General features: G+C 40.2%; 1 protein-coding gene across 1 annotated transcript in view; it reads right to left on the bottom strand.

Moving 5' to 3' along the window:
• Positions 1 to 5,989, bottom strand: part of FBXL4 (F-box and leucine rich repeat protein 4) — a 67,356-nt gene extending 61,367 nt beyond the window's left edge. Inside the window, exon 1 of the mRNA XM_060030210.1 lies at positions 5,976 to 5,989. The gene's annotated coding sequence lies outside the window, so the exon portion shown is untranslated. The remainder of the gene's footprint in view (positions 1 to 5,975) is intronic.
• Between the last annotated feature and the right edge of the window lie 15,602 nt (positions 5,990 to 21,591).

Here is a 21,591-nt window from a genome sequence, read left to right as displayed (position 1 = left end):
GGGCAAAGCCTGATCTCAGAGCCCCAGCCACTCACCTGGCCTTTGGGGACCACCTGCCCAGAAAAGAGACCTTCATGACGTCTGAGAGATTCCCGACCAGGAACAAATCAGTCACTACAAATCTGAATTTATATATATGAGTAGAATTAGCCATCTTAAAGACATAGAAATAACTTGGGTAATTAGAGCAAGTGGTCTCCAACAAAAGTTAATGCAAAAAATAGAAGAGTTTTAAAATAATAACTAGTATCTTTAGTGTGAATTAATAGGGCATAGGATCCATAAAATAAGTACAAGCGAATTTAGAAAAAAAATTTTTTTAAGTTCGTGGAAATTAAAGTCATGGTGTTCAAAATAAATTGAAAATCTAAATGAAAAAAATAATAAGTAACCTGGAACACAGATGCAAGCAACCTAATATCTATATAAAGTGAATTCAAGAAGAGATTGAAGCTGATGAAAATTCAAAAAAATGCTAGAAGATACTGTAATATTTTAGAAATTCTTAAGGAAAAAGAACTGACTCAAACTCTTATTCACATAGATAAACAAACAACAAACAGAAAACTGTTTCTGGACATGCAAGTATACTTCCCATAACTCTTCTTAAAAACATTACTCAAGAAAGTATTCCAGTCAAAAAACAAATGAACTAAAGTAAATAATTTTTAAAAAGGGAAGACATAATATTCAAGTAACCAGTGACCTTATAGTTAAGTCTAAGTCATTATAGATGCAGTAGTGGTAAAGTTGAAAAGGATGGTTAGGGAAAAAAAAACAGAAGATAAGTGATTTAAAAAGGAAATCAAATCAATTGAATCAAGAATGTGGGGAAGGCAAGGAGTCAAGGTCTCACCTTATTAAATGGAGGTGTGAGGGCAACAGAAAGTCAATTCTACATGGTTTTAGAATTTCCAAACTTGCAGGGGAGAAAAAAAGTAAACATGAATAGGTTAAATTTTCCTATTAAGAAGTAAGCCCTTTAGCAAGCGATCCTTGTAATGGAGTGATTCTGTATTTTGACTATGGTGGTGGTGACAAGACCTACATAAAATGTCAGAGAACACACATACACACACAAATGCCTGTAGTGATAAAACTGATGAAATCTGAGTAAAGTGTGCAGATTGTGTCAATGTCAATTTCCTGCATGTACTATTGTGCTATAGCACAATGTTACCACAGGAAGAAACTGGGTGAAGTATATACACAAGATCTTCCTGTATAATTTCTTTTAAGTGCTTGTGAATCTGTATCTTTTTAAAAAGTTTTCTAACATTGCAAAATAAATAATAAATAAAGACAAATTTTCAAGTTAGGAGGGGGGAAGGTTTTAAGGAAAAATGAAAGTCTAGCTAGATGATGTTTTACATTTAAAGAGAGGCAAGTAAAGCAAAATGATGCAGAATAACTGAAAGAAACATATGGGCAATAAAGATCTATCCAGTATACACAAAACTGACAGAGATGGCAACAGTAATATCAGAAATCATTAAACAGAACAAAAAAATTTATATTTTATAAGATTAAAATCCACTAAGAACAAACATCTTTAAGGATGAATCCAACCAAATTCACAGTCACAGTAAGAGACTAATACATTTTGCTTACTGATTTGTCAGTTTTGAGAAAACAGTAAATAAGGATATAGTACAATGAATGTGTCAAACCAAAAACAGGGAAAGGACAGCTTATCAAAAATGCTTTGGGAAAATGTCCATACATTTAGAAAAGTAAATTTAGAATACAGTTGATCCTTGAACAACGCAGGGGTTAGGTGCATGGGACCTCTGTGCAGTTGAAAATCCATGTATAACTTATAGTTGGCCCTGCATATACACAGTTCCTCCTCATCCTCAGTTTTGCATCTGCAGATTCAACCAACAGTGGACTGTGTAGTACTGAGCATTTACTATTGAAAAAAATCCACGTCATACCAGCAAATGCAATTCAAACCCACGTTATTCACTGGTCAACTATATTATCAAAGCAACCTTTTTTTTTTTGCGGTACGCGGCCTCTCCCTTTGCGGAGCACAGGCTCCGGATGCACAGGCTCAGCGGCCATGGCTCACGGGCCCAGCCGCTCCGCAGCATGTGGGAGCTTCCCCGACCGGGGCACGAACCCGTGTCCCCTGCATCGGCAGGTGGACTCTCAACCACTGAGCCACCAGGGAAGCACCAAAGCAACCATGTTTTAAAAATCTAAATATATAATACAAAATATCCAATAAAAGAATATGTACAAAGAGTATTTTAAAAACCTTGGAACGGAAACTCAGGAGGCCATAAAGGAAGAGAACACAGAACTGACAACATACATATTAAAGATTTCTACATGGCAAAAGATCCCAGAAACAGCATTTAAAGAATAAACTATGAAAAAATACTAGAAATGGTGTACCAGGTCATTGATAGCATGGCATGTAAAGAGCTATTACAAATCAGTAAGAAAAAGAGGAACACTTCAACAGAAAACTAAGCAAAGAATATGAACAGGTAAGTAACAAAACATTTACAGATATTCGACTTCATCAATAAGCTGACAAATGCAAAATTGAAACAGTAAAAATACTACTTTTCATCCATAAAATTACTAAAATGTAAAAAATGGTATCATTTTAGCAGTGATTTTTTTTTCAGGAAAATTCTTCACATGTCTCTCACATTTCTGCATATCCTATAAGCAGAGTCACTGATAATCTGTTCCAAACTATCCTTTCAAGGGTATTTATACAGCAAACGTTGTTGGCAGATAAAGAGAGGTCTCCCTCTGGAGTAGAGGGAAGGTTTTTTTTTTTTTTTTTTACTATCCAGCATAATAAAGATAATGTCTCTCTCTAGGGCAAAGGTTAGGCAGGTTTACTTGCAGCCTATTATGAATGGGTCAGGTTCCCTAAGCTCAGGGTTCCTCTCTTGTAATGCAATCTACTGCATGTGCTAGAATCATCTGACCCTCATCACATCACCCTGTGGAAATTAGGGTTCAAGGAAATGGCACAAGACAATGATGATCCTCTGGCTACTGTAATTACTGTGCTTTGTCTCTGACCCAGGATCTCATGTCTTCTACCAGCAACCATGAAACTATGAGCTTGCAAGTAGGGTAAAACTCAGCCTTGACAATTCCTGGCAATGATACAGCAACAGCGGGCAGCATTCTCAGAAATTGTATAAATTTACTCTTATGGCAACCTTTTGAAGAGAAATATGGAACAATCTATCATAATTTCAAAACGTATACAGCCTTTGACCCAGCAATTCCACGTCTAAACATTCACACTAAGGAACTAAGTAAATGTGCAAATATGTGCACATAAAAGTAATCCCTGAGGCTTTGTTTCTACCAGAAATAAATTTGGAATAGCCTAAATATCACCAGAGGATTGGTTAAATAAATTTTGGGTTATTCCTACAATGAAATACCAAAATACTTTAAAAAGATAATGTTATATGCACTGACACAGAAAGATTTTCATCAATTATTACCAACTGGCAGTTACTGAAAATTATACGTAGTATACTGCCAGTTATTAAACACACATAGGCTTATACACATGTATTTTTAATGTCTGGAAGGAAAGAGAACAAGTGATTAAACAGTGATGATCTCTGGGGAATGGGGTTACCAGATAGGTGGGCACACCACACTTCTACCTTCCCCTTTGGCTATTTCTGTATTACTTGACTTTTTTTTAAAGAACGTATACATTTATTTTATGATCTAATAATATTTGTAAGTATCTATTATAGCAACACTTGAAAATCATTACATTTAAGATGTTCAACTGGGATAGTAAAATACAAATGGGCATGGTGCAGTCCCAGGGATCACTTCTATAGGCATTTATCCCTTAGAGCTACTGAAACCAGGTACAGAACATCCTGAGTCACAGCTGATGAGGAGAGACACACTCCACTTACTAGTACACAATGCAAAGTCAAAAGACATGCAGATTTTGAATCAAGCTGCTTTTCTAGGTACATCTCTAAGGAGCAACTCTAACATGGCAAGTTGTGAGTTAGCAAGAGAAGGGATTTATTTAATGATTCAACTGACCATGAGAAAGGCAAGCTAAAAAATAATTTCAACAAGAGGCAAGAAACTTTAAGGAGGGGGTGGAGTAGGGAGGAAGGGATAAAAAAGGAAATCAACTTACCCTCACTAAATGTGTCCATTCCAAAAATATTTAGGCACTGTTTGAATCACTAGACACTAAAACACATTATAAAGCTAAAGTAATAAGACCAGTATGGTATCAGTACAGGAAGCCAGAGATTGCTAAACATTAATTCAGAAAAAGTCCCAAGAATATACAAGAATTAGGGCCTCAGATAAATACAGTACTTGCCATCAGTAGGGAAAAACAGAATTCAACAAATGATGATGGGGACAATGACTAACAACTACGAGAGAGGAAATAAAGGGCCTTAATTCCATCCTTATACTAAAATATAATTGAGGTAGGTTAAAGATTTCAATATGAAGAATAAGACCATTAAAAGTACTAGAAGAAAAGAGAGGAGGACACTTATATACAATTCACGTGGCAAAAGGTCTTTCTTCAGAGGATACCAGAGTTAGATCTATGAAGTTAAAACCGATTATGTTGATCACAGCAAAATTTAAGAGGATGAGGCAATGAGACTAACCCAGTAAAGAAAGAAAGGGCGGTTTTTGTTAACTGGCCATATTTAGAAGTAAAAGATAACAGCAACATTTTACGATGTCACTGTACAGAGGACTATAATTGCATTACTGGATCACGGCGCTAGTAAAAAGGAATTAACCATCTTACATTGAGCTGATGACCTCTCTGATTTTCAAGTCCATAACAGAAGGGAAGAGTATGAAAATGCAGGACTCAGAGAAGCCAAAATTTGGGACAGTAGTAAAAAGAAAAAAGAGAGAAAGAAAAGAAAAGATATGGTACTCAGAAAGGAAGTGTGGAAAGAAGGATCCAATTCAATGAACGAGTAGAGCACCTACTACGGGGCGATGCATACTGTCACTAGAAAAATAAGTACATGTCCCTTTCCCCCAAGAACTTAGTATCTAATAAAGGGCTAGAGAAGCATTGATGTCTCAGGAAAATCTCCCTCTACTCAACCAACAGGTACAATATGTAATATAGGACAACAGAAGCAATGAAGTGAGATTTAAGTGGAAAAAACTGTACTTATATTCTGAACTTAAGAATACCAAGAAGCAGTAAAGGCAGCTTGTGTCCTCTAACAGATAAAAGCAAGCAAGATCCCACACCTGCCGTGAGTCCTCCGGGGCATAAAGCCAGACACAGCATCCTTGCCAACGCAACTACCTGACCACAGGTTTATAGCATCTTGACTTTCTAGTTATTTGTATATTTTAATTAGTGACTGCAAGCGAGGCTCTGTGGCAACGAGCATTTGGGAAACCATCAAGGAAATCCAAAACCACTCCCATTGCAAACATGCTGACAAGGAGGCCAAGTGGATGTTCATCATCACACTGTATTCTAAGGATATCCCTAAAACACAGAAACTGGGCTGCTGCCGGGTATCTCGTGGCAGTCCTGAATTAAGACATGGGCCTGGTTAGGTAAAAACCATCGGGTGCCAAAAAGAAATCAAGGAAGCACGCGCAGGAGGCAGCAAGTACACAGGCGGGCAGGTGGCCGACTCAGGGCTGCAGGGTCAGCACTACCCGCCAACCCCGCGGTGTAAACAACCCTGCGCCGCGCGCACTGGGCGACGCCTCACGCCCGGCAGACAGTCGAGCAGAGAAGCAGCGCCCGAGGCAAGTAAGCTGTTTGCAGGGTCACCAGCAAGCCCCGCAAGCGCAGGCGGGCGGCGGGGCCGGTAAGGCCGGGGAGGGGACCTCTGCCGGACGCCCGGGCTCCCCGAAGCGCGGCTCCGCCCGGGCCCGGCCCAGCCCCAGCGCCGAAAGAGGAAGACGGAGACCCGCAGGAGGGAGAAGTAATGGAAGGGCCGTACCCTGCAGGGTCCGGTAGAGGCGTGCGCCGTAGGCTCCACCAGCGGCCAGCCGGCGCAGGGAGGCCGGGGCGCGGGGGCAACTCCCAGGCTCCGCTCAGCGGCGCGCCCGGCCGAATACGACCCGGAAGGAAGAGGCGCAGGCTTCGCGGAGGGGCGTGGCCAGGGACGGGGCGGGGCCACGGCGGCGTCTGGACCGGCCCTCCTAGGCCGAGGGGAGGAGCTTCCTACCGCTTTCCTTGCCGGAGTCGTACCCTACAAATTGCCTGTTAACTCCCCAGAAGGCAGCGGTTGCAAATGTACTGCGTAAATAATCTCTTCTTCTCATCAGCCTGCTAGGACTTCTCCAGTCTAGAATTGTTGGGTTAGGGGATGCACAGGGATTACTGATGTTAAGGTTCTCAGAGGAAAAGTGGAACAAAAGTTATAGGCGCTCCTAAAGGCATAATTCACCAAGTTTGCAAACCTCTTCTGTCCCAGATACAAGTCCTTCCTGCAGGCTCATCTCCCTCCCAACATTCCGAAGGCCGTGATCATTACCTCTGTCGAAGAAGATGCTCTCACGGTCTCCCTTAATCATTTTAATGTGTTTTGAATAGATACAATATTACCCTTTTTTTAGTTTGCATATTTATCTTGCATATTGCAAGGTTTCCATTAGGATGGAAAACGTTTAATAATGAAGAAAGGTTGACCTACACATTACTTGCTATCTAATTGCTCCTAAAGAGGCAAAATAATAAGGATATTTATTTATAAATTATATACATGAACTGAGCTAATACATGATGTGCAGTATAAATTGTATATAAAAATGGAAAATTTTTAACAGAATTGAAGCTTAATCCCCATTCCACCCTCAACTCTCCTTGAGTGTGGCCAGCACTTGGTGACTTGCTTGCAAAGAATATGGAAAGGAGGGGAAAGTAGCTTCATTGTGGAGAAAGCTGGGAAACACTTCCTTAGCCAGATGGAAGTTAACACGGTTAGTGATAAGCCAAGTTGATAGCATGTGCCTTGATATGGTGAGAAGAAAACGGTACTTCATCTCTGTGATAGTCTTCCTCAAAACAAAAAAAAAGAAAAACTGAGAAATTGTCACAGACCGGAGCCCTCTCCCTTAGGAGACAGGACCACTAAATGTAACATGGTATTTCGAATGGGATCCTGGAACATGAAAAGAACATTAGTGGGAAATCTAGTTCTACTAGAATAAAGAATGGAATTTAGTAGCGATGTGCCAGTGCTGGTTTCTTAGTTGTAACAAACGTATTATTATAACATAAAGTATTAACAATAAAAGGAAAATGGATGAGTGATGTAAGGGAACTCTCTGTATCATCTTTGCGACTTTTCTGTAAATTTCTATTTATTCTAAAATAAAGAGTGGATTACAAATAATAAATTAATTGTAAGTAAATGAAACTGACTGTTTATGGTTGCCAGCTAGACTTAATTGAGCTGATGTCCATAGAGCACTCAGACTCAGTCTTACTAAAACAGTTTCTCATTTCTCATATAATTTCTAAATAAACTTTTCATTGAAGTAAAAAATGTCTTTAGAAAAAGACAAAATACAATGCAGAGTTTGATGAAAAGTGAACATACACATGTATTCATCACTCAGGTAAAAAAAAATAATTACTAGTACTCAGAAGCCTCTCTTTGCTCTTCTAAATCTCTACCCTTTACTCCTCTTCAAAGGTAACGATTATCCTGGGCTTCCCTGGTGGCGCAGTGGTTGAGAGTCCGCCTGCCGATGTAGAGGACGCGGGTTCGTTCCCCGGTCCGGAGAGATCCCACATGCCGCGGAGCGGCTGGGCCCGTGAGCCATTGCCGCGGAGCCTGTGCTCCGCAACGGGAGAGGCCACAGCGGTGAGAGGCCCGCGTACCGCAAAAAAAAAAAAAAAAAAAAAAAGTAACCATTATCCTGACTTCGAATACCAGAGATTCATTTTGCTAACTTTTGCCTTTATGTAGATGGATTCATACATTATGTGTACACTCTTTTGAATCTGGTTTCTTTCTCTCAAAATTAGGTTTGTGAGAGTTATTCATATTATTGAGTGTAGTGGTAGTTTCTCGAGTTTCTGTGGTACAAATATACCAAAAGTTATTTATCTATTCTACTCCTGATGGACTTTTAGTTTTGATTATTACAAGTGATGCTGCTATGAACATTCTTACTCATATTTGTCAGTGCACATCCTTTGCATGCCCTTCCATACATTTCCTATTGTGTGCGTGTGTGTGTGTGTGTGTGTGTGTGTGTGTGTAAGAGATGTAGTAGTTGGTGCTGTTGTTTTTAAAGGCACTTGAAGTGCTGCTTGGAACGTATATAAGGTTCTATTTAAGGAAAGGAAAAGACCACGGCAAAGTTCCGTTTCTGTGAGTAGATGGAATTTCGATCATCGTTGTTCAATCTATCCTCCCTCCATCCTTCTCATCTCAAGGGTCATGCCATTGCCGTGCTTTGTTTGCTGGGCAGAAGAGCTAAGTGAGGCCAAGGAAAAGGGTGATACTTATCAGTTCATGATGGCACTGATTTAATGGGTGAACTAATGCCTTGTTATTAAATGGAATGTTGTTTAGAGCTGAATAGCATCCCACGCCGTAACAGCGCTATTACAAATAAAGAAAGTCCCAACAAAGCTTAATTGTGCATAAAGTCACCAGCTCAGCAAGTTGCTTATGATCCATTCTATGTTAGCTTCAAAAGTTACAATGTTCTGCTCAGAAGGGGAGGCGGGCAAAGAAGCAGCAGGTTCAAAACTCTTCTTTGTCTCTAACTCTTGAAACACTCACCGTCATACCCTCTGCTATTTTCAAGTGATTTTTCTTCATCTTTTTATTTACTTATTTTACTTTTTGGCTGCATTGGGTCTTAGTTGCTGCGCGCAGGCTTTCTCTAGTTGTGGCGAGCAGGAGCTACTTTTTGTTGTGGTGCACGGGCTTCTCATTGCGGTGGCTTCTCTTGTTGTGGAGCTCAGGCTCTAGGCGCGCGGGCTTCAGTAGTTGTAGCACACGTGCTCAGTAGTTGTGACTCGCGGGGTCTAGAGCGCAGGCTCAGTAGTTGTGGCGCACGGGCTTAGTTGCTCCGCGGCATGTGGGATCTTCCCGGACCAGGGCTCAAACCCATGTCCCCTGCATTGGCAGGTGGATTCTTAACCACTGCGCCACCAGGGAAGTCCCTTTTCTTCATCTTAAAAAGAAATTTCTACCAGTTATAAACTTTCAGTGCAATGAGTAAGCATGGCAATAAGATACTACACCAGAGAGGCAGAGATGTCATTCAATACGCTGCCAAGAGGACCCAAAATGTCTTCATAGTGAGCTCCCTTAGGTGTTCTGCCATTGGTTCCCAAATAAGTTCTTCTGTCAAGACCTCTCAGAAAATGCAACTCCATACATTTCCTACATAACTCAGCCAAAATAATTTACCCCTCTGTGAAATCTTAAGTTAACTAGTTTGTTGGAAAATGGCATTCAGTCAGTAATATTAGTCCAAGGTGTTTAATTTGCAGGTGGCCAAAGAGCATGAATAATAGTGAAAGTGGTCTATCTGTGTACTTTTTTAAACCTCTTACAGTCTAGAAAAGAGTTTCACTTTAATATTAATCTATCACAAAATTAGTCTAGAAATCGTCACAGCCGTTAAGAAGAAAATAAGAATTTTAAGCCAGAAGTAAGCCCAAAAGTTATGTAGTCCAAACCTTCTTTTTTTTTTAAATTTATTTATTATTATTATTATTTTTTTTTGCGGTACGCGGGCCTCTCACTGTTGTGGCTTCTCCCGTTGCGGAGCACAGGCTCCGGACGCGCAGGCCCAGCGGCCATGGCTCACGGGCCCAGCCGCTCCGCGGCATGTGGGATCTTCCCGGACAGGAGCACGAACCCACGTCCTCTGCATTGGCAGGCAGACCCTCAACCACTGTGCCACCAGGGAAGCCCCAAACCCCTTTTTTTACAGATGAGGAAACTGGGGCTCAGAGAGGTTAGGTGACTTCCCCAAATCAAAGTGTCAGAACTGTCCATGAAAGTTAGTTCTCTGACTTTAAATCCAGAGGCTTTGGGGTTCTTGTTTTTTGTTTGTTAATGATACCACATTTTCATGTTATTATTTAACAAAAACTAAACTAATCATGCTTCTATATTACCATAACCTTGAAAGAGCTGAATACAATAGAAAGAAAATTGAACTTGGGAGTAGGAAGACCTGTCTATCTAGCTCTGCTATGTAAGTAACTCTGTGATCTTGGATAAGTTACAACTTCTCTGAGCTTGTTCTCAGGTCTATGAAATGTGCCTAACTCACAGGCACTGGAGAGATTTAAAAGAAATCATATATTTGAAAGTAATCTGTGAGCTATAAAGTACTATACAGTGTATGAATATTATTAATATTTATTACAAGGTGTTGAAGATCAGAAATTGAGTCTTTCCAGTACAAAATGTCAGAACAGAACCTTCAAGTTCATTTTAGTCTAATCCTTCCCATTGTCACCAGAGGTGAGAAAAGCCCAGAAAATGTGAGTAATTTACCCGAAGACTTATGGTAAGTTGCTGGCAAAGCCAAGACTTGAATATAGGTCTCTTAACTTACAACTTCTAATATCTTTGAAGAGTGACTACTAATTACAAACCAGTAAGATGGTTTAAAATAACCAGATAAAACTTTAGACAATCTACACAGGCCTCAAAGGGATATCTTGAAATATTTTTTTAAATATTTTAAAAATATATTTTTAAAATAACTTATCTAACTCACACTGTGCATGCTTTTTGAGTTGTACTGTTCTTTCTTCTGTAGCTTGAATCATTTACTTAAAATTTTAGCATTGATAAATGATTCTCACTGGTCAAGAATAACATAGGAGAAATACCACCTGGAGACAGTGGACAGAATAGATCTCTTCCTGAAGTAACTTCACACCTGTGGTTCTATGACGGCTAGAGCACACAGCTGTGAAAATGAAGCTTGTGGTCAGGACCTCCACTAAACCCATTTGAGGCTACAATCCCTCTCCTTCCTACTTTTCCTTTTTGAAGTGGAGATGCTTTTAAAAGAGCTCCTGTGTGTCTGCATTAGGCAGATCCCTATGGTCTATTCACAGAAGAAAAGCCAAGATTCTCTGTCCATACAGGTAAAGCAAAAATGATATGTGACTGAGAGTTTCAGTAGTAATGTTCCATGTAATTCAAAGTCTTTAATCCCTTACAACTATTTTGTCCTCAGTGGAAGATTTGAGGGGACTGGATTATCCAGATAAACACTCAGTATTCGTTCATTTATTTGTGCTCTGGCACAAGTGTGAATAGCCTGTCTCCACTGTAATATAATCTATGCAATTATTTAAAAGAAAATTATGAAAATATGATTTTCTAGGTTACGTATATCCATTGGAACATAAAGAAGTGTATCCTCTTTTTGTTATTGAGCCATAACTATTTTCCCCATCAAGTTAATATAAATAATATCACAGGGACTTCCCTGGTGGCACAGTGGTTAAGAATCTGCCTGCCAATGCAGGGGACACGGGTCCAAGCCCTGGTCCGGGAATATCCCACATGCTGCAGAGCAACTAAGCCCGTGCACCACAACTACTGAGCCTGCACTCTAGAGCCTGCGAGCCAAAACTACTGAAGCCTGCGCACTACAACTACTGAAGCCTGTGCACCTAGAGCCTGTGCTCCGCAACAAGAGAAGCCACCACAATGAGAAGCCCGCACACCGCAACAAAGACCCAATGCAGCCAAAAATAAATAAATAAAATAAATTTATTTATAAAAATAATATCACCTATATAGTAAATACAAATGAACCAAGAATAATTTATTATGCATAATTTAAAATGAAATCTTTACACTAATTGGTGAACCTTTATTTTAAAGCTTCCCCCAAACCCAGTACCCATTGACGACCTATTTCCTTCATCCAGCATTATCTCTTCTGGATAGTGTGTGAGCAGACAAAGATCATCTGGCAAGAAGCACCCTAAAAGTGTATCTGTAAGTATCATCCTTTGTGGTACTATAACTGTTTGGGATTTCTTGGTTAGAATCCTCAGTGCCTTATTGGGAAAAATTCCTCTATGTCAAAGAAACATAGAAAATAAATTTAAAAGTAGCTTTCTTTTTTTCTCTCTCTTTCTTCTGGTTATAAATTGGTAGAAGTTTTCCAAGTTTTGAGGAGAAATTGACTTTCCCCTTTAATGGGTTCCTCAAAACGTTACCAAGGATAAAGTTCCTATTATACACTATCCTTCTGCTATTTTTTTTCTTGCTTATCATTTCAGCCTTTAATGGTGACAGATCTGATTGCTTTAGAGTAGGGGGTCTTTCCTCCAAATCAAATGACTCACAAAGCAAGTCACTAAAAGAAGAGGGTGAGAATCCAGGATGGGTTGCTGGCAGCATTCCCCCTTCCGCTCGCTTCTTGGTCTCCTGCCCCCTGAGAACGCCTGCGGCTGCCAGGACCACATAAATGTCTTGGAGACGGGCCAGACGAGATTTAACAATGGTCAGCTTGGATCAATCAGTTATGGAACCGAGCACTTTATTTACTATTTCCTAAGTAGATTGCTATTCATATAATGTTGGACTATTTTATAGGATGAGAGGTCCTGAGCTAATTTCATATTTGTATGTCCTATTTCCCTAATAATGAATATTTTTCCATAGCCTTTAGTGCAGCTAGGAAGCAAGCTTAATGCAATCACTGAAAAGTACCTCTTTAGGGAAACAACACAAGTATTTGAAATTCAGAAGAGTGGGTTTTTGAGCTACTTTCTGTGAAGGTCATATTCTGAAGATGGGAGGGGCCGTTTTTGGTAAGGACAATATCACTATTTATTCTCCCATTAATAAGAATTTATGTTCATTTAGACAGAGTTGGACCTTACATACAAATTGTGTTTGGTGGTTTATTCTATTCCAGTTCTGTCTGTGCTTCTGACTGCAAGTAGGAATCTAAGTAGGCATTCTTTCACAAGGAATGCCTGACAAATACCATTTGTTGTAAAAATAGTAAAAGTCATATATGCCAGTACTTTAATGTGAATCTGGGTCTCCCGGGAATCACGTTAAAATACAGATTCTGATTTTGGGTGGAGCTTGAGTTCTGAACTTATAACAATTCCCAGGCTATGTGGATGCTACTAAGCCTTGAACTACACTTTGAATAGAAAGCTTTAGGCCATTTCACTTGCGAATATTGTATCTGACCTATGAAGATTTAGTTAGCATGACCAAACACCAATATTACAGAGCAATATCTCAACTTTAACTGGAGTCTTGAATAAGGTAGTAAGTGGATAGAATCTTGTTAGATATGTGTACCGCTCCTTTAGATGGTTTTACATTTCCTTGGGAATAGGGGGAGGTAATCTAGATTCTATTTTCATTTTACTGAAAAGGCCAATTCAAGAGAAAAATCTATGAGGCGATAGCCCAAGTGGGTATCCCTTTAGTCTCAGAAGACTGTAGCTGGCCCATCTTTCAAGGTAATTGAGGAAGCCAGCAGCCAGTATTAGCAGAGTTTTGGAGACCGAATTCTGGCATGTGCCAAGACTACATGAGCTGGATGAGTTTAGCTTTCTCTGTGTCAAAGTTCTCAACCAGTAATGCCAATCTCTAGCTGCTATTCTGCTCTGGCCTGCTTTTGTTTTCACCAAGTGCAAGTGCAGCACAGAAACGGGGGCATAAGAAAAATATCAGATTTGTTATTCACAGCAACAGCTCCAAGCCCAGACAGCTGCAAAGTAAATCTGAACAAGGTCTTGCTGTGACTTTGTGACCAAAGACTTAATGCTCTCATACCATTAGTGGGCTCTAGCACTTTATCAAACCTGTGATATTCACTAGCTACCAGTAATTGCTGATTAATGAGCAAAGTTTTCTCTGCCTTGTTTTCTTCAGGATTCTAATATACCTTCATCTTCTGGAAATGTGTTGAATCAGTCAGTTGACATTCTCTGTGAGCTTTTTTTTTTTTTTTTTTTTTTTTTTTTTTTTTTTTTTGCGGTACGCGGGCCTCTCACTGTTGTGGCCTCCCCCGTAGCGGAGCCCAGGCTCCGGACTCGCAGGCTCAGCTGCCACGGCACACGGGCGCAGCCGCTCCGCGGCATATGGGATCTTCCCGGACCGGGGCACAAACCTGTGTCCCCTGCATCGACAGGCGGACTCAACCACTGCGCCACCAGGGAAGCCCTCTGTGAGCTTTTTTTAGATATTGCTGTATCTAAACAGAGGACATCTTGCTCTTTTACCTGTTCCGCTTGAGATGACCTTGTAGTGCTGTATCCGCATTAAGTTATACCTTTAAGAAAACAATCACACTTTCATGCATTCAGAGAGAGCAATTAACAGACTAGAGCATTTGGGAAAAAGTTTTTTTGTTCTGTAATTTTCAAAAGCTCTTTACTTAAGCAGGATACGAAAATGATATAACTAGAAGGATTTCTAAAGAGCTTCTAGTCCAGGGTGACAAATGAGTTTCACTTCCAGTGCCGCAGGACAGAGGAACGAGGACAGATGTACCTTTTATTTTCCAATCCAGATCTAGTATCAACCTTAACTTCTAATCTGAGTTTTTCTTTTCTTTCCTTCTCTTTTTTTTTTTTTTAAACTATTTAACACAAGTACCAACCAGGCTGCAAAATTACATCTGAGGAAGGACTGGGGACATACCAAGAGCCTAGGACAACTCTGCCAATTTCACCTCCCTTTCAGATTTCCTCTACCCCTTATTCCATGATTGACCAGCATTTGGGGCTCCCCAGTACCACATACATGGCAAGCTTCATCCTCTAGCATTTTTAACGGGGTCCATATTATGACTGGGTGCTTTGTGCCTGATTCCATGGTCACAAAGAATCACGTTACAGCACCCTTGAACCATACTATAGAATGTTTATGACCAAGCCACAGCTCAAAATAGTTGGGTACATAGATGTGTCTCTGGTTTCCATTTACATCCTTTTCCAGAATCAAGGCTTCAAAACTGCTGGCAGGTGCCTCCTTTGCTTTCCACACTTCCTCTCTCATTGCATATAGCACTGGGAGGGAGGCACAGGTGGGTGACAGTACCATTCGACACCTTATAATATGTTGGAAGCATCCAAGTATAGAAATATATTTTGTCTTGTTTATTTCTGGATTCAGGAGAGTGTTAATTGCAGCCAAGATGTCTAAGCTGATTTAGATGTCTCTCTGTCAGTGTGACCTTGGCTAAGTTACTTCACCTTTTTGATATTTTGTCAAGTGCGGATAGTGGCACTTGCTCTTAAATATGGTTAATCAAGATATGCAAAAGAACTTTGCTCTCTCCACAGGAAAGTTTCTCGTCTACATAAACACAAGGAATTATTAAGATACTGATATTTTCAGGCTGAGTTAAATGTGATTGAATTTGGCACCATTAAATGTGCATGTTCAGTGATTTCGTTATTGGTGGGCTGATTCTTGGTATGTTAATGAAGACCTATCTATAGTTTTCTTGATTAACTCATGGCTCAGGAATTGTTACTTCAAGCACCAAACAAGATTCAGTTTTTTGAGGCATTGCATCCAATATCTCAATTATTCATCTTAAGAATTAGTGTAAAATTAGCACAGATCCTGTTCATATGGAAATAGATGGGTATGTTAATTGAAATGCTGTAGCTGGAAAAAGTTTTGCATAAAGAAAGGATTGATATTAATATCTTTGAATGGAAGATGTATATCATATTGTTAATAAGGAACAATTCATTCATGTGTACTTTTTCTAAACAATTATTTTATGTAGTTTATCTCACTTCCAAAGTAGAAGCTATTCAGTCTAGCAAATATTTTGAAATAGAAATATGCTAATAACACTTTTTAACTTAAAGTAAAAGCTATGTTAAAACATTAACATTGGGCTTCTTTGGTGATGCAGTGGTTAAGAATCCACCGGCCAATGCAGGGAACACGAGTTCGATCCCTGAGTCATGCACCATGACTACTGAGCCTGCGCTCTAGAGCCCGCGAGCCACAACTACTGAAGCTCGCGCGCCTAGACCCCGTGCTCTGCAACAAGAGAAGCCACCGCAGTGAGAAGTCCGCTCACCACAACGAAGAGTAGCCCCCGCTCACCGCAACTAGAGAAAGCCGGCGTGCAGCAATGAAGACCCAACGCAGCCAAAAATAAATTAATTAATATTTTTAAAAAGTAACATTTTTTTCTTGCTCCTTCTTGTCATATTTTTTATCACTTTTCATGTTCAAATTTTCACATTCAGCTGCTGTAAGGGTTTATTAATTCTTAATCAGAACCAAATAATTAGGGTACACTTCTACCAACTATCCCGATTAAACACTAGGTGTGTATGATAACTTGCCATCACTAAAATTCCTTGGTTCTCCCAAGTAAGTCCCTTGAAGCCTTTTCTGAAATTAAATACAAAGTTAAGCCCAAATAGTGGGAACAATAATTTATAGAAATGTGAAGTAAATGAGACACTAATTTACATTGCATGTAAATATATATATACATTTTATACTTACGTATATATCTATATACACACGTACACATACACACCAGACTCAAAGACTCTAATCAGATTTAAATTTCTGAAGCTTATAATCATATATAATAAATACATATCATATAAACCTTATTATACTATTATAACCTCAGTATAATATTTCACCATTCCTTGTCATTCAGAAATTTAACTCAGAAATTTAACTCAACAAATTTGTGTTGTGGATCTCTTATGTGAAAGGTATTCTGCTAAGCGCAGAGGACATAAACACTAACAAAGACCTCACTACCTAGCCAAAGACATAATCCATATGTACAGATACGTTAATCACAAGAAGAGGATTTAAAAGCATTATAAACAAAATTCTGAAGGAGCATAAAGTTGGATAAGATGCCACCAAGCATGGCTACTTAAAGGAGTTGGCGTGTTGAACTGAGCTAAAAAAGATAGGTAAAATTCCGGGGATCTCCAGGCAAAGGCCAGGACATGAAGAAGAGCCTGCAGGGGGAAAAGAGGCAGGAAGAGTTTTTGGGGACTAGTGATAGGAGAGAGCTGCCAAGAGTAGCGAAATATCGCCAACCCTTTTTTTATCCACAGCATACTGTGATCATTTTGCCCCCTTTTGATCAATGTTGTGAAAATATTGTTATTGAACACAGATTGGTATGTGAAGAAATTCTAAAGCAGAAGTGATTTTCTAGGGAGCACATACACTATCATTTCACTTCTTCTGATGGCCTGAGATAACTGAGGTTGGCATTAACTGACAAAGTCAACGTTAATACTCCTTAAGCAAGAGCTTAAGGAGTTCGCAGAAGGAAAAAAGAATCATCCAGCGATACCGTGCTGGCAGCCATCTGACAAAATCGGAGCACAGGGAAGATGGCGGGGGGAGGCACTGGAGGCCCCTGGGCTGAGGCGCTGTTGGCTGAGACTGCAAGTCCAGGCCCCCAGTTCCACCTCATACTCCAGTGGAACCCGGTAGTAAAGGGCAGTAGGAGTTGGGGATAAAAACATTGAGCAAGTAGTCCTCAGAGAGAGGGGTTTCTCCAACCATTTCTAACTCAAAATTATGGGACGAGGGGCTTCCCTGGTGGCGCAGTGGTTGAGAGTCCGCCTGCCGATGCAGGGCACACGGGTTCGTGCCCCGGTCCGGGAAGATCCCACATGCCGCGGAGCGGCTGGGCGCGTGAGCCATGGCCACTGAGCCTGCGCGTCCGGAGCCTGTGCTCCGCAACGGGAGAGGCCACAACAGTGAGAGGCCCGCGTACCACAAAAACAAAAAAAAAGAATAGCAATAAATGGATCAACAGTCAGGAAAATGTTATGGCTATATCAAAAGGTGAGTGAGTGAGTGTATATTTATATGTTCACAAGGTATCTGAGTGTCATTATTTTTACAATTCCCTGCTTAAACAGACTGAAAAACGACATTGAAAGCCATTGGCCCCGACGATCTCAGATAAGAGAGCCTTATCTGAGGCTGGAGGGCTCGTGCCAGGTGGGTGACATTAGGGGTCTAGGGAAGGGGCAGGGAGAATGGAGAGTAAGGGTCAGAGAGGAGACACTTGAAGAGAATAGACTCAGCAGGAGAGGAAGGAATATGACCTGAAGGTTTGAGCCTAAGTGCTTGAAAAGATATTCATCAGAAGAGAGGACCGAATTTTGGGAGGGCGTGATGAAAACACTTTATTTAAATGTAATGGTTTTGGGACTTCTCTCATGGTGCAGTGGCTAAGAATCCGCCTGCCAGTGCAGGGGACACGGGTTCGATCCCTGGTCCGGGAAGATTCCACATGCCACAGAACAACTAAGCCCGTGTGCCACAACTACTGAGCCTGCGCTCTAGAGCCCCCAAGCCACAACTACTGAGCCCATGTGCCGCAACTACTGAAGCCCATGTGCCTAGAGCCTATGCTCTGCAACAAAGAGAAGCCACTGCAATGAGAAGCCCATGCACCACAGCAAAGAGTAGCCCCCGCTCGCTGCAACTAGAGAAAGCCTGCGTGCAGCAACGAAGACCCACACAGCCAAAAGTAAATAAATACGTAAATAAATACATAAATATTTTAAAATAAATAAATATAATGGTTTTTAAACTGTGGTATTTCCCAGGATTTGGTCCTGGCCCTCTTCATTCTTCCACAAAACACTCTCTAGGCAAACGCATCTCGTGCCTTTGGTTAGCGTATTCTAATCGTGCCAGAATTCATGATCCAGCTCAAACCTCTCTGCTGAATTTTAGACTAGTATATACAGCTGGCTCCCACACACAGCTCTTCTTGGATGTTCCATAGAACATTCATTGAACATTCAATGTGTGCAAAGCAATTTATCACCTTCCCACTAACACCTGTTCCTTTTCCAAATTACCTTAACAAATGATACCGTCATTCGCCCAATCATTCTGGCCATGAGTGATCTGGAAACCAACCTAAATGTCTTCCTTTACCCCACCCTTCACATTTAATTGGTCTCTAAGACGTGCCATTTCACCTTTTAAATATTGTTTGAATCTATCCCTTCTGCCTCCTAAGTCATTTCCCTGACTTCTTAACTGGTCTCTGCCTTCATGCTTTCTTCCTTCTAATCCAGGCCTCACATTGACAGTTATATTTATAAAATGCAATATGATCACACTACACAAATGGTTAAAACTCTTCAATGACTCTCCATTGTTTATAAGGATCTATCCCCAAATTTTGTAGATGGTACATAACATACAGGACACATCGTGAACTGCTCTCTGCCTCTCTGTCCAGATTCATCTCTACCTCTTGTACCCTATGATCAGTCATATAGAATTATCATGAAAATAGCCCTGCCTTCCAGAATTTACCATTCAAAATCTCTGCACAGTGGATTTCTCAAGGCAGAAGATCTTACCTTGATCAATGAAGAGCATCTGTATTTGCTTCAAGGAATCTTTCAAGAAACAGAGAAAAACAATCTCAATCCAAACTTTCTGAATTCATTTAAAGAAATTCCACAGAGAAAAATCCTCAAAAGGGGATATTTACAATATATATTTTATTGTAAATATTTGTTTTATGAATTTATAAATATTTGCTTCTAATTAACTATATTTTATAATTTCCTTGCATTTACTTTTATGATTAACATTGGTATTTTTATAGCATGATTAGGACCAGAGCTCCAATTCATAACACTGTATCTATAGGACTTTATCTAAAGAATTTATCTAAAAATGACTTGACTTCAACAATCATACAAAAAGCAATTATGCTGCCAGAAGTACCCTATACACAAAGACAGAAATGAAAAAGAGAACAGAAAGGATATTAAAAGAACTCCAAGAAAATGTTTTGCACATCTCTATAATAATAAAATCAGAAAGAAATGAACAGTAGTCTAAGAAAATATAAATTACCAAAATTGGCCCTTGACGAGGTAGAAAATCTAAATAAATCAATTTTCATGTAAAAAATAAAGTTGTCACAGAACTACTCCTCAAAAATGTGCAGGACGCAGATGGTTTTACAGATGAATTATTTCAAACTTTCCAGGAACAAATTTTTTCTATGTTATATAAACTGGTCCAGAACATAGATATAGAAGGAAACTGTTTCTCTCCCTTACATGAAGTTAGCATCCATTCTAACAAGGAGAATACAAACTTCAAACCAACTGCCCTGAAAAGAACTGACACAAAACTCCTAAGTAAAAGATGAGCCCATTTAGTTTGAATATTATTAAATGTTAAAGAATGACCTAGGGGCTTCCCTGGTGGCTCAGTGGTTAAGAGTCCACCTGCCAATGCAGGGGACACGGGTTTGAGCCCTGGTCTGGGAAGATCCCACATGCTGCCGAGCAGCTAAGCCTGCGTGCCACAACTACTGAGCCTGCAATGTAGAGCCCGTGAGCCACAACTGCTGAAGCCCACGCGCCTAGAGCCCATGCTCCTCAACAAGAGAAGCCACCGCTCGTCGCAACTAGAGAAAGCCCACGTGCAACAATGAAGACCCGATGCAGCCCAAAAATAAATAAAAAAGAAATACATTTTTTTTTAAAAAAGAATGACCTAGCAAAGTTAATTTCAAAAATGCAAGGATAGTTCAATAGTAGAAAACGTATTAATAAATCAAAAGAGGAAAACCATATTATCATCCTGTAATAAAAAAAAGGCATTTAATTTATTTTGATAAACTTGAACTAGGAAAATGCAGACAGTCCGTGTTTGGCATAATCATCACCTACTCTTAAAATGGGTATGAAACGGTTAACCAATAAACCCCTGAGATGCCACAAGGTATCATAAACTCCATACGTTCTGTACAGTAGAAGAGCCTGTTTCAGTCCAGTTCTGTCTACTCCCTCCTCCCGGAAATGGAGCATGAGATGCAAAGTGCTTCCCATGGCACTGCCCTGGAGCAGAGTAGGTATAGACAGACCACAGGGAGACAAGGCAGAGAGCAGAGAGCACTGCACAGGTAAAATCCTCACTCCTAGAAAAGCAGGCAGCCATAGCAGGCATTTCAATGGCATGTTGTCAGGAAGAAATACAACTGATGAAGCAACTGCTAATGCAAAGGCTGTTCATTCTCTGGAATTGACATCACAGATCTGGTGTAGAGAAGTGATCATTTAACATAGATGACTGAAGACCTGATCAGTGGGGGACAGAGAAAAAAAAGGCAATGATCCAGCTCAATATAAAAAGAGCATCCAAACTGGGGCAGGATAGAAATTGTTACCTTCATCACACCTGGAACCACACTGCGGATGTGCCCTAGTTTGGGATATTTATTTATAGCTGAATTCATCATATAATTTGTAGGATGAAGAAAGAGGGAGGTACTACACAAGCCCACGCTACACAAGCCCATGAAGACCTAAGGGTCTGCAGTGTAAGCTGCTCTTTTCTAAGAAGAGTCTCCTGAACTGCTTTGTTTTGCTTTGGGTTTTTTTTTTGTTGTTTTTTTAAATAAATTTATTTATTTTATTATTTTATTTTATTTATTTATTGTTTCTGGATGCTTTGAGTCTTTGTTGCTGCTTCGTTGCTTTTCTCTAGTTGCAGTGAGCGGGGGCTACTCTTCGTTGCAGTGCGCAGGCTTCTCATTGCAGTGGCCTCTCTTGTTGCAGAGCAC

The sequence above is a fragment of the Delphinus delphis genome, chromosome 14 (assembly GCF_949987515.2).
Source record: "Delphinus delphis chromosome 14, mDelDel1.2, whole genome shotgun sequence".
Lineage (NCBI taxonomy): Eukaryota > Metazoa > Chordata > Mammalia > Artiodactyla > Delphinidae > Delphinus > Delphinus delphis.
Note: the sequence above shows the minus strand (reverse complement) of the source record. Positions and strands in the feature narration are given on the sequence as shown.